Genomic DNA, 9,018 nt, shown 5'->3' with positions numbered 1-9,018 from the left:
CCATTGGATTCCCAAAATCCTTCTAAATGCATCGGTAATTACAGTGCTGTAATACGACTGATTACATATTTTTAAAGTGTGGTTTTGTCCCGAACGAATATAGCCTAAATGTATACGGCTGGACTACGACTGGTTACATATTTTCAAAGTGTGGTTTCGTGCCGAACGAATATAGCCTAAATGTATACGGCTGGACTACGACTGGTTACATATTCTTAAAATGAGGTTTTGTCCCAAACGAATATAGCCTAAATATATACAATTGGATTAATTAATACATAAATATGACACTATAATCAGGTTAATACGTTTTTGTATCAATACTATTAAGTGGTATAATAAGTACAGGAACATGCTGAAATAGAAAATACAAATGAGAGAGAGAGAGAGAGAGAGAGAGAGAGAGAGAGAGAGAGAGAGAGAGAGAGGGGGGGGGTCGTTACTAGTCTCAACTGAAAACACAAATTAATGGTTGCATTACTAAGAAGATTTCAAACCTTTAAACTGCTTCAACCAGATCAACGTTAGCGATTCATCAAAAGAAATATAATTTATATTGTCATTTGTAATCAGTCTCAAAGAGAGAGAGAGAGAGAGAGAGAGAGAGAGAGAGAGAGAGAGAGAGAGAGGGGGGGGGAAATAAAACTATTAGAGAATTTCTTTTCTTTGTAAGGTGGCAACAACAAAATATTCAAGCCAATTTATGATATACAAGCACACACGCACTAAATATATATATATATATATATATATATATATATGTATATATGTATATATATATATATATATATATATATTATCCAGTACAGGGCGAAGGCCTCAGACATATCCTTCCACTGTTTATGGTCTTTCTATGCCATTCCACACCCACAAACCTTCTTAGTTCGTCAATTAATCGTCTTCTTTTCCTTCCCCTGCTTCTTTTGCAATCTCTAGAGACCCATTCTGTTATTCTTAATGCCCATCTATTGTCTGTCATTCTCCTTTTATGCCCTGCCTATGTCCATTTCTTTTTCTTGCATGTTAGAATATCCTCTACTTTAGTTTGCTCTCGTATCCATGTTGCTCTTTTCCTGTCTCTTAGCGTTATTCCCATCATTATTCTTTTCATAGCTCTTTGAGTTGTGAATAACTATCTTCTACGGCTTTAGTGAGGCTCCAAGTTTCCGATGCGTAAGTTAAAACTAGTAAGACCATCTGAATGAATACTTTACTTTTTAGAGAATGTGGCATTCTAACTTTCCTAATCTCATTTTGTTTACCAAATGCTCTCCATAGAAGAAAGTGGTTGTATGTATACATATAAAAAAGAGAGTAATAGTAGCGCAGAAGATAAGAGGCAATTTGAAAAGCTTCAAGATATGCTATTAGAACATAATATGCAACAAATAAACCACATTCCAACAAGAAAGGAAAATGTCCTAGATCTAGTATTTGTGAATGAGGTGAATTATGTTAAAGAAATAATAGTGTATAACACGGGAATTTCAGACCACAATGTCATAGAATTGATAGTTCATTCCAAAGCAAGTGATCACAGAATTAATAAAAGCACAAAACTTTGGGAAGGATATGGAAAATATAATTTTTACAGTAAGAATATAAAATGGTCAGAAATAAATGAAGAACTGAATAAAGAATGGAAAAATGTATTTGTAAGTGATAATATACAGGTAAATACGGACATACTGTACAAAATACTGGAGAAAATTGTCGAAAAATATGTACCGAAAAAAAAACAATAAACAAAAGACGTGCATACCAAGAGACAGAAGGATCTTATTTCAGAAAATTAGAAAGTGGAAGAAAAATCTTGCAAAAGAAAAAAATGTGTGGAAAATGAGGGAAATAAAATGTAAGATAGAAAATGCAGAACAAAAGATTATACAGTCGAAAGAAAATGAAAAAAGGGACTTAGAAGAAAGGACACTTCAAAATATAAAAAGAAACCCCAAAGTACTTTACTCCTATGCAAAAAAGATGAATAAAAGGAGAATAGAAATAGGCCCTCTAAGAATTGAAGGACGGCTAACGAATGAAAAAAAGGAAATATGCAACATATTAGCAGAAAAATATAAGAGTGAGTTCACGCCAAGAATTGCGAATGAGAATAATGAAACAAAAATGAGAGAAGAAAATGTTGAATATCTAACGGATATAGATATTAATGAAGCAGATATTGTCACGGCTATAAACGAAATTAAAAATGGATCGGCAGCCGGACCAGATGGAGTTCCAGCGATTTTGTTAAAAAAAACTGCAAACACTATCGCGAAGCCGCTTGCAATACTGCTAAGACAGAGTGTAGATATGAGCAAGATATATGTTAAACATAAATTAGCTTATATAACCCCTATCTTCAAAAATGGATCAAGACTAGAGGCAAGCAATTATAGACCTGTTAGTCTAACATCACATATTATGAAAGTGTATGAGAGGGTAATAAAAAAGAAAATAATGAACCATTTGGTCAAAAATAATTTGTTTAATATGGGTCAACACGGTTTCGTACCTGGAAAAAGTACACAGACCCAACTGATAGCACACTATGAAAACATATACAAAAATATGATAAATGAAAAAGACACAGATGTGATCTATCTAGATTTTGCAAAAGCCTTTGACAAGGTAGACCATAACATATTGGAGAAAAAAATGAGAAAGCATAATATTGTGGGAAAGATAGGAAAATGGGTAAAAGAATTCCTGCAAAACAGAAAACAGATAGTGGTTGCAAATGACGAGAAATCAGATGAAGCCCAGGTAATATCGGGTGTGCCACAAGGTACGGTATTAGCTGCACTGCTGTTTGTTATTATGATCTCAGACATAGACTGTGATGTTGAAAACTCCGTCGTGAGAAGTTTCGCCGATGACACAAGAATAAGTAGAGAAATTACTTGTGATGAAGATAGGAACTCACTACAAAGAGATCTAAACAAAATATATGAATGGGCGGAGATAAATAGGATGGTATTTAACTCCGATAAATTCGAATCAATAAATTATGGAAACAGAGAAGGAATGGTGTATGCATACAAGGGACCTAATAATGAGACAATCACAAACAAGGAAGCAATTAAAGACCTTGGTGTAATTTTAAATAGGAATATGTTATGCAACGACCAAATAGCAACACTGTTGGCTAAATGTAAAGCAAAAATGGGAATGTTATTCAGACACTTTAAAACAAGAAAAGCTGAACACATGATTATGCTTCACAAAACTTATGTGCGTAGTACACTCGAGTACTGCAATGTGATATGGTACCCACACTACCAAAAGGATATTGCGCAAATAGAGTGTACAAAGGCCCTATACTGCTAGAATAGAAGAAGTTAAGGACCTTGACTACTGGGAAAGACTGCAATTTTTAAAACTATACAGTCTAGAAAGGAGAAGAGAACGCTACATGATAATACAAGCATGGAAGCAAATAGAAGGAATTACTGAAAACATCATGGAGCTTAAAATATCAGAAAGAGCAAGCCGAGGTAGATTAATAGTGCCAAAAAGCATTCCAGGTAAACTGAGAAAGGCGCACAGGACATTAATCCACTATGCACCAGCATCGATAATGCAGCGACTATTTAATGTGCTGCCAGCTCATCTAAGAAACATATCAGGAGTGAGCGTAGATGTGTTTAAGAATAAGCTCGATAAATACCTAAGATGCATTCCAGACCATCCAAGACTGGAAGATGCAAAATACACCGGAAGATGCATTAGCAACTCTCTGGTGGATATACGAGGTGCCTCACACTGAGGGACCTGGGGGAACCCAAACAAAAAATAAGGCAATAAGGCAATCCACTACTTATCCTTCGTGACCTGGGGAAACACTTATTGTATGTCCTTAGTATGTATATTCATTAACAATCTCCAAATGTTCATCCTTAACCCTTATCGCTAAAAAAAAAAAAAAAAAAAAAAAAAAAAAAAAAAAAAACACCTCATTATGTAATATGACCCTTATCACTACACACACACACACACACACACACACATATATATATATATATATATATATACATATATATATATATATATACATATATATATACAACAATATGAAAAAACTCATTTTCTAATTGCACACATAAAAAATTATATGAAATGTATCCAGCCGAAATTACAGCAATCAATGAAGTAAAAAACTGACATTCGTTGTCATGTGAACATAAAACACGAGATAAAACATATAATTTCACGTCATTTGAGATACGAATTAGGTATTGATCAAACTAGATCTGAGATTAATGTTGGATACGATAATGTTAATTCTATGTAAATGCGTGCATCACATCCACCAACACACACACGCACACAGATATATATATATATATATATACATATATATATATATATATATATATATGTATATATATATAAATATATATATATCATATATATATACATATATATATATATATATATATATATATATATATATATATACATATATATATATATATATATATACACAAATATATGTATATATATATATATATATATATAGTATGAATGTATGTGTATACAGTATGTACTTGAATACATACGTACACCCAAACATACATACACACCCACATGTGTATATATATATATATATATATACACACACATATATATATATATATATATATAATAAAAAAATTACCGCCTTTCTTTACCCCTTAAAATTCCCCCCCCCCCCAAAAAAAAAAAAAAAAAAAAAACCTTAGATCAATAAACCAAAGTGATTTCCATAAAGCAGGCATTAGTATGCATTAAAAGCCGACTCAACCTAAAACTTTGGCAATGTTCAAACGCCTAAAAAATTCCAGCAGTTTTCTTGGAAAAAGAAAATCAACCATCTTCTTTCACGGAGATTAGATTTATCTCCTGGAAAGTTAGTTACAAAATATGAAAGTAATCATTTAAGAGTTTATTATACGAAAAGTAATCATTTAAGAAAGTCTATTATACGAAAAGTAATCATTTAAGAGAGTTTATTATACGAAAAGTAATCATTTAAGAAAGTCTATTATACGAAAAGTAATCATTTAAGAGAGTTTATTATACGAAAAGTAATCATTTAAGAGAGATTATTATACGAAAAGTAATAATTTAAGATAGATTATTATACGAAAAGTAGTCATTTAAGAGAGTTTATTATACGAAAGTAATCATTTAAGAGTTTATTATACAAAAAGTAAACATTTAAGAGAGTTTATTATACGAAAAGTAATCATTTAAGAGTGATTATTATACGAAAAGTAATAATTTCAGAGAGATTATTATGCGAAAAGTAATCATTTAAGAGAGTTTTCATTTAAGAGAGTTTATTATACGAAAAGTAATCATTTAAGAGAGTTTATTATACGAAAAGTAATCATTTAAGAGAGTTTATCATATGAAAAGTAATCATTTAAGAGAGATTATTTTACGAAAAGTAATAATTTAAGAGAGATTATTTTACGAAAAGTAATCATTTAAGAGAGTTTATTATACGAAAAGTAATCATTTAAGAGAGTTTATCATATGAAAAGTAATCATTTAAGAGAGATTATTTTACGAAAAGTAATAATTTAAGAGAGATTATTTTACGAAAAGTAATCATTTAAGAGAGTTTATTATACGAAAAGTAATCATTTAAGAGAGTTTATCATATGAAAAGTAATCATTTAAGAGAGATTATTTTACGAAAAGTAACCATTTAAGAGAGTTTATTATACGAAAAGTAATCATTTAAGAGAGTTTATTATACGAAAAGTAATCATTTAAGAGAGTTTATCATATGAAAAGTAATCATTTAAGAGAGATTATTTTACGAAAAGTAATAATTTAAGAGAGTCTATTATACGAAAAGTAATCATTTAAGAGAGTTTATTATACGAAAAGTAATCATTTAAGAGAGTTTATCATATGAAAAGTAATCATTTAAGAGAGATTATTTTACGAAAAGTAATCATTTAAGAGAGATTATTATACGAAAAGTAATCATTTAAGAGAGTTTATCATATGAAAAGTAATCATTAAAGAGAGATTATTTTACGAAAAGTAATAATTTAAGAGAGATTATTTTACGAAAAGTAATCATTTAAGAGAGTTTATTATACGAAAAGTAATCATTTAAGAGAGTTTATCATATGAAAAGTAATCATTTAAGAGAGATTATTTTACGAAAAGTAATCATTTAAGAGAGATTATTATACGAAAAGTAATCATTTAAGAGAGTTTATCATATGAAAAGTAATCATTAAAGAGAGATTATTTTACGAAAAGTAATAATTTAAGAGAGATTATTTTACGAAAAGTAATCATTTAAGAGAGTTTATTATACGAAAAGTAATCATTTAAGAGAGTTTATCATATGAAAAGTAATCATTTAAGAGAGATTATTTTACGAAAAGTAATAATTTAAGAGAGTCTATTATACGAAAAGTAATCATTTAAGAGAGTTTATTATACGAAAAGTAATCATTTAAGAGAGTTTATCATATGAAAAGTAATCATTTAAGAGAGATTATTTTACGAAAAGTAATAATTTAAGAGTCTATTATACGAAAAGTAATCATTTAAGAGAGTTTATTATACGAAAAGTAATCATTTAAGAGAGTTTATCATATGAAAAGTAATCATTTAAGAGAGATTATTTTACGAAAAGTAATCATTTAAGAGAGTTTATTATACGAAAAGTAATCATTTAAGAGAGTTTATCATATGAAAAGTAATCATTAAAGAGAGATTATTTTACGAAAAGTAATCATTTAAGAGAGTTTATTATACGAAAAGTAATCATTTAAGAGAGTTCATTATACGAAAAGTAATCATTTAAGAGAGTTTATTATACGAAAAGTAATCATTTAAGAGAGTTTATTATACGAAAAGTAATCATTTAAGAGAGTTTATCATATGAAAAGTAATCATTAAAGAGAGATTATTTTACGAAAAGTAATAATTTAAGAGAGTTTATTATACGAAAAGTAATCATTTAAGAGTTTATTATACGAAAAGTAATAATTTACGAGAGTTTATTATACAAAAAGTAATTATTTAAGAGAGATTATTATACGAAAAGTAATCATTTAAGAGAGTTTATTATACGAAAATTCATCATTTAAGAGAGTTTATTATACGACAAACGATTAGAGAAATGATAACCCATGAAGTATTGGAATTGTATATCAAAACACTGATAAGAAAAGCAATCAGAGATTTCTGACCTCCGTCAAAGGATGAATTTGACACTTAAAAAATGTATATACGGATCTAGAATCCGGATCCGGAATTGGATGATCTCCAAAAATCAATGGAGTCGCCCTTGGCCTAAGATATATCTGTGGTGAAAATTTCGTCAAAATCCGTCGAGTAGTTTTGCCGTAATATTCAAAATTGTGAAAAAGGCAAATCTGGATCCAGATAAATCCAAATACAAATCTAGAATCCGGATCCGGTTCACTTCCAAACGTTAATGGAGTCCGTCTATGTCCTAAGATCTATCTATTGTGGAAATTTCGTCAAAATCGGTCAATTTGTTTTCAAGTAATCTATAGACTTGCAAAAAGTGCAAATCCGGATCTAGAAGCCAGATCCAGAACTGGATATCTCCAAAAATGAATGGAGTCGCCCCTGGCCTAAGATTTATCTGTGATGAAAATTTCGTCAAAATCTGTCGAGTAGTTTTGACGTAATCTTTAAAATTGTGAAAAATCCAAATCCGGATCTAGAATCCGGATCCGGTCATCTCCAAAATTCCATGGGGTTGTCCATAGCCTAAGATCTATCTATAGTGGAAATTTCGTCAAAATCCGTTAATTTATTTTGAAGTAAAAATTGTGAAAAATCCAAATCTGGATCTAGAATCTGGATCCGAAACCGGATCACCTCCAAAAGTTGGTGGAGTCGCCCTTGGCATAAGATCTATCTATGGTGGAAAATTAGTCAAAATCCATAGACTTGTTTTAAAGTAATCTTTGAAATTGTGGAAAATGCAAATCCGGATCTACAATCAGGATCCGGATCATCTCCAAAATTTAATGGGGTCGTCCATGACATGAGATGTGTCTGTGGTGAAAATTTCGTCAAAATCCGTTGAGTAGTTTTGACGTAATCCTGTTCATAGACAAATGAATAAAGAAACCTACCTGTAAACATAAAAATTAGTTTGATCTGTTCTCATACGAAATACAAACAATTTACCTTGTTACTACTGCATTATCTCTCATAAAATAGTTCATATATATACATACATATATCAAGGCACTTCCCCCAATTTTGGGGGGTAGCCGACATCAAACAAATGAAACAGAAAAGGGGGACCTCTCCACTCTACGCTCCTCCCAGCCTGACATCCCTTTCTGAATGGTGCTATCTAAACGTGGTGAATTGGATTGTGTATGGCAATGATCAGCAGAGCTGTACGGGTCAGGGCCAACCATGCAAGATTGGTTTGCTGTGGGCACTCAGACTAACGTCTCCCACCATCACCAATACACAGTGGCCACTATGGTGATGAAAAGTGGCCAAAACCCAGACATGTATGAGAACATGTCTGAGGCCTTTGTCCTGCAGTTGACTGGTAACAGCTGCATCTAATGTTTTTGTTTTACACATAAGCCTACAAACTATCAAAAGATTAAATCTCTCTCTCTCGCTCTCTCTCTCTCTCTCTCTCTCTCTCTCTCTCTCTCTCTCTCTCTCTCTCTCTCTCCTTTTCATCGTAATTCCCGAACGAACTAAAAAACTGGAAAAAGAAAATGTTAGAGTATAAGCTGATATGAGAGAGAGAGAGAGAGAGAGAGAGAGAGAGAGAGAGAGAGAGAGAGAGAGAGAGAGAGAGAGAGAGAGAGACCCTTCAGTGGAGACTGGAATAAAAATCCCGGATTTGCGAGTTGCAAAATCTCAAATCCGATGAGCAGATCAAATCTTTGCAACATCTTGCAATGGGGTAACGTTTTTATAATCTGAAAATCAACAAAACATTTCAAAAGAAAATTTCTGTATCGGATTTTGATTTCTTTTTTAATGGATGATATG

This window comes from Palaemon carinicauda, chromosome 31 (genome assembly GCF_036898095.1).
Source record: "Palaemon carinicauda isolate YSFRI2023 chromosome 31, ASM3689809v2, whole genome shotgun sequence".
NCBI classification, from domain to species: Eukaryota; Metazoa; Arthropoda; class Malacostraca; order Decapoda; family Palaemonidae; genus Palaemon; species Palaemon carinicauda.
The sequence above is the reverse complement of the archived record's forward strand: the minus strand, read 5'-3'. Positions refer to the sequence as shown.